We start from the raw sequence: 13,389 nt of genomic DNA on the forward strand, positions 1-13,389 counted from the left end.
AGGCAAATCAAAGTGCTAAACATCAAACACCATTTTTTCATTATTAGTATTTTATTGTGTAAATTCTCACGTACAACGTGCAACATTCTTTCACAGATGAGGTGTGGAATTACTACGTCACTTCTGCGGATTTGTTTAAACTTTATTATGGTTATTCTGGGGACAATAAAGTATTGCCTGCAAAGTGGTCTCCATGATGTGTAAAAATGTAAACGTTGTCACATCATTGGAGCTATTTTCACCTATTTAACGATTCGATTTTTAAAATCTGATTTGATGTCTTTATTGTGTAACTCCTCAAATGCAACGTTAGAAAAAAACATCAATATTACGAATATTATATATTTTTATCTTCTTATCCGCTGAGCGGGACGTACTACGTCACTTCCGGAGTTTTCCGCGGATTCGTTTAAACGTTATTATGGTTCATAACTTACTGTAACAAAACTGAGCAACGTGTTGTTGCTGGTGACACAACCACTGACTGTATGTATGTATATTGAAGCGATCCTGGCGTTAAATACCCGCTGATCGCTGCCCGATTCTTTGAAATGAATGGCCGCATTGCATTGGGGGATATCGGCTTTGAATGCGTCCAGCTCGGGTCATATCGTTATGTTCTGTATTACAGCATATACTGTAATATTTCACCAGTAATACGACCAAAATAATATTATTAAAATAAAGAAATTAATACCATGATAACATCTAAATAAATGTTGATAGATGTAGCGTTAAAGTTTAAAAAATATAAATAAACAAAAAAGCAACACAGCTTCCCTGGCCAAAATAGACCGAAATAATAACATTAAAAGAAATACATATAAACCATGATGATATCTCGTGAATAATGCTGATTAAAACAGCGATTATTGGACTTCCGGTTATGGCGTCGAGCTGAACGGCAGCACTTCTCCCCGCTCCGCCGCTGAACTTCAGATAATTGCTGCAAAACCGCCTTTCTGCTATCCTATAATTACTTAAAGTCAACCTAATTTCATTATAAATTAAACATGCCCAGGGGAATATCAGGGAACAAGCCTAAGAAACATCTCAACTCTCTAGACTTTCAAGCTAGCGAGGACAGTGTTTCTGAACCCAAGCACAATGAAGGAGACGCCATGTTGATGGACACGGACAGCGCACAGGTGAACGACGTAACTAGCGCAGATATTATGCAAGCTATTAAATCCCTCAAACAGGACTTTCATACAGAAATTACGGGCGTGTTAACTGCTATCAAGGATGTACAGGCGAACATACGGGAATGCAACGGGCGCATCACGCAGGCTGAAGAACGGTTATCCTCGGCCGAGGATTCAATTAGCGGTCTGCAAACAAAAGTCAGTGCGCTGGAAGGAAAGGTGAAGTTTTTGGAAACGAAGGCAGATGATCTGGAAAACAGAAGCCGCCGCAATAACATGAGAATCGTGGGCATACCAGAGAAGGAGGAAGGGGTGGATCCTTGTGCCTTTAGGGAAAAATGGTTAACCGAAAATCTGAGCACCCGCTGGTGATATTGGAGAGGGCTCACCACATTACCGGATCGGCGCGCGCCCCCACCTCCACCCCGCAAACCTTCATTGTGAAGTTTCAAAACTATCGAGACAAGGAGCGTGTTTGGAGAGCGTCAAGAGCAAAAGGCCAGCTGATCTACAAGAACAACAATATCAGGTTCCACCCGGACTTATCGGCTGAAGTATATAAACAACAGCGAGACTTCTATGAAGTACGGCAGAAGCTGAGAGAGAACGGAGTGGACAAACACAGGATGCTTTTCCCAGCCAAGTTGCTTGTGACCCACGGAGGACGCACACACACTTTCAACACACCTGCTGCAGTCTACCAGTTTATTGCTGGTCTGAGAGAAGACTCATAACGAGACTAGGGTGACACCTCTTCTCTTTCATTACTCTTTTCTGCTTCTCCCTCCCGGCCGATAATACCCTGGTTCGCTACTTTATTATGGAGGTAGGCTGCTAAGCTTTTGCTTGGTTTATGAGAGGCCTTTTTTTATTTTATTTTATTTATTTTTTACTTCTATGTGTAGGCTGTTTTTGATTTTCACACCTGCTTAAGAACTTTAAAGGCTAGCATTTCTACAGTTACACTCCAGATGATATCTGGGACGTGGACTAATTGCACTGTGAAATGTCAGAACTGTGGAAACTATTTAGATAGGTAAGCTTGCCTCCGCTGAGTAGCGGGCATAACACAGAAGGGAAAGAGAGAAGTAATATGGTGGGACTTGGTTTCTGTCTAGTTGGATGATGACTTCATGGGTGCAAAGGCAATAGCGCTAAACTTTCTCTAGTGGCGGATTAAGAATACTTTAAAAACAAAAGAAGAGAAAAATAAGTAAATCCCTGCGGCAGGAGCGGGAGACATAATCGCAGGATGTCTGTGATGGTTGTAGGAGACACAGACCTACTGCTGGACTGCAATAACGAACTTGCAGTCAAGGCCCAGACTCCTTTATGGAGGTTCTGGATAATCCTTCACTTCCTTGCAAAAACAGTTTTTTCACATTCAACTGAAATACATTGTGTTGTTTTGTTTATGTTACTGCAAGGACGACTCATATGTTTATGGGTGAACAAATTGGAAGTCTAGATGCGAAATGTTATCATGTATATAGTTACAGTGTTCGTGTTAATGTACTATTTTACAACATGGGATATGTATAACAACGAGCCTCAAGTTCACATAGAACTTCAAAGTGTAAAACGGTTTGCATACGTAAGCGTTAATGGATAGCATAAGAGTAATTAGCTACAACATTAAAGGCTTACATAGCCCCATGAAGAGGAAGAAAATTCTCAATGAGCTTAAACATCTTAAAGGTACAATAGCCTTTATACAAGAAAGCCACCTATCAGATTCCGAGCATATGAAACTCAAGAGGTCGTGGGCCAGCCAAGTGTATTTCTCATCTCATGGTTCAGGGAGAAGGCGTGGGGTGGCAATATTGCTGCACAGCTCGGTGCAATTTTGTTTACATTCAGAAATTAAAGATAAAGAGGGGAGATTTATTTTGGTGAAGGGATCCATTTGTGGTGTGACTGTCTCTATGCTGAACATCTACGCTCCAAATGAAAATAATCATACATTTTTTAAGAAAATTAGTGAAATCCTTATAGAAAAAGCTAAAGGAATCATCCTGATTGGAGGCGACTTTAACTGCACTTTGTCAAATAGGATGGATAAAAATCCACCATCATTTGCCACACCTTCAGGGGCCAGTAGGATTCTAAAGCAAATGACAGAGAATCTGGGTCTTATTGATGCATGGAGACATATACACCCAAGAGACCGGGATTACACATTCTATTCAAACCCACACTCCTCATATTCCAGGATTGATTATTTCTTTATCGCTAAAAATGACTCTTACAGAGTCCTGGATTGTAAAATACATAACATAACACTAAGTGACCATGCCCCGGTTAGTTTGATTTGGGATTTAAATAGGCGTTCTAACCCAAGACTATGGCGTCTAAATGTTTCACTCCTAAATGATAATGCGTTTAAAGACCATATAAAGGCTGAATTGGCTCAATATCTTCACTTTAATGACACGAGTGAGACGTCACCAGTGATCTTGTGGGAGGCGGCCAAGGTAGTTTTGAGGGGAAGGATAATCTCATTCGCATCAGCTAAAACGAGACTTAGAGAAGCCAAACGTAAAGAACTTGAAGAACAAATCAAACAGAACTGAGACATAAAAGTCAACTATCTACAAATGATCTCAATCAGCCTAATGAAGCCAGGAGGGCCTTGGGAGACTTGCTTACAGATAACACTGAGAGAAGTTTAAGATTCTTAAAACAGCGCTATTATGAGCATGGGAGTAGGGCTAGTAAATTATTAGCATTCCAACTTAAAAAACAGATGAGCCTAACAGTTGTACAGAAAATTAAAAATAGCGACCCAGATAAACCCTTTCTGTATAAACCAGATGAGATAGCGGGAGCTTTCGCCACTTTCTATAAAAAACTGTACTCAAATATGGACACATGCACAGAACTCGAAAAAGTCGATGCCTACTTGGAGGGCATAAATCTACCGAAGCTGTCAGAGGAAGACTCACAAGCTATAGATCGACCCATTACTAGAGAAGAAATTGTGGAGACAATCAAAGGGTTAAAAAACGGCAAAAGCCCGGGCTCAGATGGATACTGTAACGAATTTTATAAAGCCTTTGTAGACGTCCTAAGCCCTATTTTAAAGAAAGCTTACGCTTATGCATTTGAAAAGGGGGAATTCCCACCAAATTGGAAAGAGACAATAATTTTGGTTATTCATAAGGAGGGAAAGGACCCTACAGTGTGCAGTTCATATAGACCCATAGCACTTCAAAATTCTGACTGTAAAATATTGACCTTCATACTGACAAAGAGACTTAAATCAGTTATTACGACTCTAGTGCACCCAGACCAGACAGGCTTTATTGCTGGTCGCCAGCTGTCTGATAACATACGTCGGTTACTGAATGTTATGTCTTATGCTAAATCGAAATCGGTGCCATGTATGGCACTGGCTTTGGACGCCGAAAAGGCATTCGACCGTGTCTCCTGGTCTTTCCTTTTTAGAGTTTTGAGGAAATTCGGTGTGGGTCCTGGCTTTATTAAATGGGTCCAACTGTTATGCTCATCTCCAAATGCATCAGTAAGGGTAAACGGGTGCTTCTCACAAAAATTTCAGTTGGGGAGGGGTTGCAGGCAGGGGGACCCTCTTTCACCTCTCCTTTTTGCCCTTAGTATAGAACCCCTTGCACAGTTAATACGAGATAGCACAGATATAAGTGGTATTGAGGTGAGCGAAGAGGAACACAGGTTGTCACTATATGCAGACGATGTAATAGTGTATATCTCAGACCCTATAAAGTCAGTCCCAAATTTAATGAAATGTACTGAGACCTTTGGATTTTACTTGGGTTACAAAATAAATGTGGCTAAGACAGAAGCACTCCCCATGAATAATTTAGTTTCCCCACAGTTGAAATCCGCTTTCTTATTTAGGTGGCCCAGGGAAGGAATTAGGTATTTGGGTATAAATATACCCCCTGACCTTAGCTTATATCAAAGTAACTATATTAAATTGATAGATAAAATTAAGCAAGATTTGAACCGCTGGACTGAACTTCCTCTTACTTTAATAGGCAGGGTGGAAGCTGTTAGAATGAATGTTCTCCCAAGGCTCCTCTTTCTTTTTCAAACTCTACCAATTTTTCAAACTCTACCAATTAGGTGGGGACCTAAATCTACTTTTAGTCATATAGATCGTCTCATCTCAAGATTTATATGGCAGGGTAGGAGACCCAGAGTCAGGTATAAAGTCTTACAACTAGCAAAAACTAAAGGGGGTTTAGGCCTGCCCAACTTGAAGCATTACTGGTTAGCTTCACAACTACGTGCAATGATAGTGTGGTTGACACAAGTACAGGATGGCTCAGGATGGAAAAAAGTTACAGTCCTGACATTGCTTTGGCGGAGATCCCCTTTAATAGGATTAAATCCACCAGAGATCTTTTGGGAGAATGGTCGAACACAACATGTGTAGCTTGGAAGGAAATACAACAAACGTTTAAGCTGACAGGTGATCTCTCCGTTTTGAGCTCAATTGCTTACATTAGAGATTTTCTTCCCTTGAGACTTGATACAGGATTCAAAAATTGGAAACTTCTGAACCTTCATTATGTACACCAATTATTTAGTAATAACAACTTCAAATCATTCGAACAACTGAGAACAGATTTTAATTTGCCAAAAACTGATTTTTTTAATTATCTCCAATTAAGGAGCTTCATACTCAAACACCCAAACTGGAACAGATTAATAGAGCCCTCCCTTTTAGAACAGTATCTATTGAAAATCCAAGATGGAGAACATATGAGGAAACCAATAACCAATGTTTACAGAATCATTGCCTCAATGACAAAAGATAATTAATTTTATGTTAAAGACAAGTGGATTAGAGAGCTACGGCTTGAAATAAGTGAGGAAGTTTGGTTGGAGATATGTACTCAGGCCCACAAAGTTACAAACGCCAATTCGTGGAAGGAATTTCAATGGAAGATAAATAACAGATTTTTCAGAACACCACAAGTTGTGGCTAAAATGAATCTGAATCAATCAGGTCAATGCTGGAGGGGGTGTGGAGAGGCAATGGCTACTCACTCACATATTTTTTGGCAATGCCCACTGTTAGATGACTTTTGGAAATCCATTTTTATATTTATTAATAAAGTACTGAATGTCAATCTGCTAAGAGACCCTCTGATACCATTTTAGGGATGAAACCAGGTGTGATACACAGTAGGAAGAAAATGTATTTATTGCAGATATTACTGGTAGCAGCAAAGAAAACTATTACAATAAAATGGCTTAAAAAGGAGCCGCCAAACCAAGCTGAATGGTTGACAACTATAAGAAATATCTACACTATGGAAAAAATGACATACTCGCTGAGACTACAGAGAGAACTTTTCATTGAAAGATGGGCACCATTAATGACGGTGATGGAGAACCGTCAGAACTAAAACTCTGATTATATCTGCCGAGTGAACTTGTATACAACCCATGTTTTGTTTTAAGTTGATGTTTGTTCTGATTACGTTGCTTATTTTCAATCTTTTTTCAAATATTTTTCATTTCTTCTCTTCCTTGTAATCCTAGACATGTTCTCCTGTGGACTTAACCATGTACGTAAGAACGTATGAATGTTATGACCCCTTGTAAAGGATTTTACTTCCGGGTAATAGCTACTGCTGTAAAACGAGATCCGAAGAGTATTCAAAATAAAAAAATAAGTAACAAAAAAAAAACAGCGATTATTGGGCTAAAAATACCAATAATAACTGTCACAGATTTCGTTTTTTCTTTCATCGGTATTTGACGGTGAGGGAATAACATGAATGTCTATCTGACGGACCCCCTCGTCGAAAAATAACGTCAAGGGTACACCTCTTTCGTTGAAACTTGACACCAGGGTTCTTGACCATGCGTCATACATTTGACGAGTAGGGAGTGAGACTGTGTTGACCTGTACGTCGATTTCGGCGGAAAGTTCCATTGCCTTTGCCGGTGGCAGGCGGACGGAGAGGAGCTATTGCGGTGCGGGGCAGCAGAGTCCGTTTGCGGCTGCAGGATCTGGAGCTCACTGCCTGCTTCCTGGGAGCCAAAACCGACACCACGCAGCTGGAGCCCCAGGCCGTACTGCTGGGACGAAACATGACCGGGGGACCGCCGCAGCAGCTAGGCAAAGCTGTGTTCCTCCCCGGGGGAGGACACGCTACAGCCGGCCACGGAAATCTCCGCCTCCCGCTGACATCTGGGTTAGCTGGGACCGGTGCAGCAACGTGGCGAGGCTGTGTTCCTCCTCGGGGGAGGACACGCTGCCCCCGGTCCGGAAATCTCCACCTCCCGCTGACATCTGGACTGGATCACTTTGAAACTCGAGATCTCGAGATTGAAAGTCGAGATCTCGAGTTTAGTGTTTGCCACCAGTACGTACGAAATGATACCAAACGTCTACACTAGTACATATAGGTTATGTACTCATAAAACGATAGATTGGAAAGTTTGTAAGTACACCAGAAGTTTATGTGAATAACACTTGCCTGCTGGCTTCTGCTCTCTGCTGTTGTTGCTGCTGCTGCTGACGGCAGTAAGACGAGTGCTTAGGGCCGTCAAAGAACTTCTAATATATCAAGAAGTGCCACTCCCTCGTTACTTCCGGGTTCTGAACTGATTGCAGTTCCACCAGAGTTCCATATAGGGGGCGCTCACAGGCCAGTGCAGAATGAATGGGGCTCTATTGAGCTATACCCCTCAAAACCCACTTTTCTCAGGATATAATTTTTTGTCTAGTAATTTGAATGTTGCATTCGAAAGGGGAGGCTAAAAAAATACACACTGCTGTGTGTTGGATTTTTTTAAAGTCACTTTTTTGTTCTAAAAAGCCTTTTAAAATGTCAATGACGTCATACACATATACGGCCAGAGATACTGCTTTACGGCAAGCTCTGAGTCGCTTCCTTTGTTCTCTCGAGGCATCGATAACACAGCTAACAGGTTAGACTCTCTCTGTTAATACAACACAGCTGACAGGTTAGTCTCTCTCTGTTAATACAACACAGCTGATAGGTTAGACTCTCCCTGTTAATACAACACAGCTGATAGGTTAGACTCTCCCTGTTAATACAACACAGCTGATAGGTTAGACTCTCTCTGTTAATACAACACAGCTGATAGGTTAGACTCTCCCTGTTAATACAACACAGCTGACAGGTTAGTCTCTCTCTGTTAATACAACACAGCTGATAGGTTAGTCTCTCTCTGTTAATACATGTGCTAGAAAGAGGTTTGCTGATGTTTTAAAGACCACACCGAAATATTCACTCTGATATTCAGGCTCTGCTTCGGATGCCATCAAGCGGGATCTCCGATCGTAATCACTCCTTCACTGACCAATCAGCATTCATTAGCAGAATGCTAGCGTGTTATGGGCTACAACAACTCACCCTGTAAGAAATCCAAAGGACATAAGTACTCGTTCATTCAACTTTCGACCTATAATCCATGTTGAACTTGCAAAAACTACAATCAAATCTGAGGTTTCTCAACGACAATCAGGCGAAAGAGACAAATTTAGCCGTCTAGCTCCATAGAGTCCCATTCATTTTGCACTGGACCGCGATCACCCCCAGTGGAACTCTGGTGGAACTGCAACCAAAATCCGGTACAATGGGGCTGGATAGGGAGTGGAATGGCTTTCCGTAGACCGGCTTTGGGGCCGTCTACAAATTACAACACCAAAAAGAGATACAACAAAAATATTTATTAATTTTTAATTTATAATGTTTTTTTTTTTAAAGTAAGTGCTGTAATATAACTAGCAGGAGACAAGTTATAATTGAGGTAAGTTTGGAGACATTACCTTATTTATCATTAATATCTGCCAGAGAAGCTACGGTCCCTTGTCCTAGGAGAACGTCCTGCTTCTTTTCTGGGGTTAACTCTCTCTCTCGGTCTCTCTCTCTCTCTCTCTCCCAAGTGTGCATGTTGTCCTGGTATGCTTTAGCTTTGTCTTTTGCGTGTTTGTTTAGTCTGTCCTCTTTCGAGGTCTCCATATTCTTCATAAAGTATATGTTTCCAATCTATCAATCATTTTGTCATCCTGATTACATACTGTGATTGTATGTTGGTTTATGCTGTACACACATCTATTATACATGTTTTTCCATCCTGGGAGAAGGATCCATCCTATGTTCCTCTTCCCCCTTGGGGGGGTTGGAGTGTTCTACATCAAGGGTCTTAGATAGAGGGTGTCATATGCTATGCAGTTTGCAAAACCCCTAGATACAAATTTGTGATTTGTAATATTGGGCTATATAAATAAAACTGACATGACTTGACTTACTTAGGTAAAAATTAAACAGATACAAACCTTAGTAGATATACATGTACAGTATATATACGCAGACACAAAGACACAAACTCGTTATACACACACAAGCACAACAATATATATATACCAATCTTCCCTTTCTTAAGGGGCCCTGCACCAACAGAACAATAGTTTTGCCCTACAGAATGCCTGTATGAAATATAACCCCATTCCCCCAGCCAGGACCCTGTGGTTTTGTGATAAATTGCTCTCCATGCTGCTATACAAGAGGAAAACATACATAACCAAGACGTGGGCATGGGACAGCTCTGCTGCTTGGAACTCTCACTGGATCAAAAAAAGTCAGTGCTTAAAGTGCAGTATTTGTATCAGTGTTTCCCATCTAGCTTCATTTGAGGGAGAACCCTTATCTGAAAAAGGTTTCGAGAACTCAGTGAGAGGAAATTGGTCAGCAGTTTGACTTTCACTAAATATTTTGTGTTATCTCCTAAGATTATCTGTTTGTTTTTTCAGCAGACATGTTGGCATGTCATGTCAGAGAAAGCACAATCATAATTGATAACATTTAAAGTGACATTTATGTAAGCTAGTTTCAGGGTACTGATATTTTGCTTTCGTTCTTACTGGCATGGCTTACTAGGACACTTGATAACTGAACCATCGGTAACTAAATTGTTTCACCTGTGCTTTTCCTGCTATAAGTCAAAATGTCCGCCAAGAAAATCGATGCTGAAGACTTTGCAACTTTATTAAGGTTTTTTATTAAATTTCATCTTGGTGCAAATATCCTTTTGCCTTTTTAATCAGTCTGAATTCACATGTTAAGGTCTCATAACGTCTATAAAGTCTTCCTTTTGACTTTCTGAAACCTTGAGATACCCTGACTGGCCTCCTCTCTCTCTGTACATGTGGCTATTTGATAGATGTTAGTCTTTGAACCCTTTCCGGCACCTCTGTACACTGGGTTTCACACAGACCAAAGTCAAACAAAAAAAAGCTTCTCCTATGCTTTCATCCCCCTAAAGCGGCTGCAGCCACTCTGTAGTCTTCCTATTCCCTTTCCCCCGGCTTTGACCAGATTGAAATACTGTAGTTTTTGGGGGATAGGAACAGGAGAAAAATAGAAGGAGATCATGTAAAGGATATCATGTGAATGTGTGTGTGTGTGTGTGTGGGTGTGTGTGTGTGTGTGGGGGGGGGGTATACAGTATTACATTTTCGACATATAGCCTATATATACACACACACACACACACACACACACACACACACACACACACACACACACTGTACATGCTCTCAGTGCTAGAGTAACACACAGACAGTACACGGCCATCCATTCCTGGCAATCACAAAAGCAAAGTAATGGCCTCTGTCCGTCTGCTTCCTGCTCTTTAATGAAAACACACAGCACCTTCCCAGTCCCAATCTCTACTGGCTTCCATCTCCACCATGCTGCCATGCAACAAAGGCCCTTTAATTAACCAGCATGCAGTCTGATATTGCTAAGAGGACAGGGATCATGCCCATCTCATATCATCACACATGGCTGGGCCAGGAGTGAGGTTGTTTTGGTTATGTACACTGGTAACAAAGGTAACTGAAACATTTCCCTGGATGGAATAATACTAGAATAATGATTGACACATCAATCTGGATACAAGCTGGATTTGCCAAAAAAACGGATTTGTGCTGGCAGTCTGGACAACGCCTTAGTTTACACCTAAGATTGCGCCCTCACTAGTCTCGCATTGCCAGACCTTCCTCCACAGCGCTGCGGAGGAGGGTCTGGCTAGTCCACACAGCATTCCTGGATGGGAGAAAAACATGCTCTGGTTTATTGACATTTCTTTAAATCAATCACAATCGTCTTAGGTCGGGGCTAAGCTCCAGACAGAGCCACGGTGCCTCTGCTAAATAGTCTCAGGAAGGAACTTGTTTTGGTGGAACATGTGGACGTTCAAAAGTAGTTTTAGTCGTGCAACAGAAAACTCTGATTGGACAGATAGTCTAGCTAGCTGTCTGGATTTACCCTGCAGAGATCTGAGGAGCAGTTAACCATAGTCCTCACAAATCCACCAGAGGTTAGAATTACAACACATGGTTGCACGATATGAGGGAAATATGCGATAACGTTGTTGAATATCACGATAACGATATTACTTGCGATATATAAACAGATATTAAAGTGTACTCAGTTCTGACATTCTGTTGCTTTTAGTATTCTTCTAAAATGCAACAAATTGCTTGTTGAATTTAAAACAAATGAAAGGAAATCATTTCTAACATTCTTTTATTGAACAAATGTAAGGCAGTACTTAAAAAAGAATGAGTTACATTTTAATTTGCAGCTTTTTTACTGATATTTTCTTTCAACCAACACAAAAAATCTCGTAGTGTCTATCGCAATATGTTTCAACAGAAACAGGTCTTAAGTAAGCGATGATATAATTTCATAGGACCTTTAAGGTGAGTCAAATATTGTGGTCATGGTTAAAAGAAACCAATGTTCACTGTTAGCAGGAGACAGGATGTAAATAGCGGTCTCCGATGTCAAAGTCACTCTTTGTGTTCACACAACCAGCTACCCTGACTACCTCTCAAAGAGGTTTTGCCTCCTGAGAGACAACAGGCCACAGCTGGCTTGTTAGGGAAACATAAACAAAGGTTGTTTTCAGTTTTCAGGACATTCTCCACCTGGGCAACCATTAATTTATTAGCATTCAAAAAAGTAGAGCTCCGATCGTACGAGTGTGGATTTCAAACATTATACATCATTATTCATCAATTCATCATTTTCCCTTCTCTATGATCCACCCACACTCTCTCCTGATGCTATCTTTCCAATGTTTTAGCTGTATTCGCTGCTGTCTAAAACGTCTACACCATTCTGCCTTCCCTGTCCATTCTCAGAGATGTACATTTTATAGATATACTTTTATTTGGTCATTCTTATATGGACAAATAGAATGAACTGCATAACATACTGTCAAGCAAGGTCATATTGTATGGTTGGGATTTTAGTCATTTGTATTATTGTAAATATCATTGTGATTACTAGTGCAGTGCCCGTTGAAGATGTGCCTATTTGGAACGGCCGATTGCTTGGCCTGTGGTATTGCTGCTTGTAGAATTCATCAAAACCAAATTGTACCCATAAATTACTTACAGAAGGACCCCAAACCACTTCATATCAGATTTGATCATTGGCAAATTATCAAAGATGTTTTATCAATATTAATGAAGTTATGAATATGGTTATTAATAACTTTATCAAATCGACAAACAATCAAAACGGGGCACCACCCTGCAAGTCAGGGACCAATAATCAAACTGTGGAACAGTCTCATTTCTGTAGTGATCCTTTAAAAGGAAACAAAGGAAGGTGTGAATTCGAGCACGGACCTGTTCGACCAGCAATTATTACAATAAGTACACAAATAATCACCAGCAACTGCTAATTAAGTATAATCGAATTTATTAACGTCACAATTATCAGTAGCCAATCAATAATCCTTCAATAATAAAACGTATACCTTTTACAATATCACAACCAAACAAAGCAAAAACAAAGCAGCATATGTCATGGACACGTCTGTGTGTGTGTGTGTTTGTGGGTGTGTGTGAGAGAGAGTGAGTGTGTGTGTGTGTGTAAGGGTGAGTGAAAGTGGAGGGGGCGGTGTCGAAATGTAGTTCTAACACAAAAACAACTCCCAAAATGGCTACTCCTGTGAGCTGCACAAAACTATTTAGCCTCAAGAGGGCGGTAGTGGTGCTGGGTGCACGAGGAGGGGCTGAAGAGGTCAAGGGGGGGTTGCTGGGCAACACGCCCGCTTAGCCTAGCCCGTATGCTAGGTCATGTGTTAGCTCTGTACAAACGTAAGCCGACTCCACGTGGTTAAGCTAGCAGCGCTAGCTCGGGAGCTCCGTGGCTAGCTTGTGTGTGGGTGTGTGTGTGTGTATAATTAGTAAAAGAAG

General features: G+C 41.0%; 1 protein-coding gene across 2 annotated transcripts in view; it reads right to left on the reverse strand.

Moving 5' to 3' along the window:
* Positions 1 to 13,389, reverse strand: part of LOC120550790 (RNA binding protein fox-1 homolog 3-like) — a 1,027,376-nt gene that overhangs the window by 593,549 nt on the left and 420,438 nt on the right. The gene's annotated exons all lie outside the window — the stretch shown is intronic.

This window comes from Perca fluviatilis, chromosome 21 (genome assembly GCF_010015445.1).
Source record: "Perca fluviatilis chromosome 21, GENO_Pfluv_1.0, whole genome shotgun sequence".
In the NCBI taxonomy this organism is placed as follows: domain Eukaryota; kingdom Metazoa; phylum Chordata; class Actinopteri; order Perciformes; family Percidae; genus Perca; species Perca fluviatilis.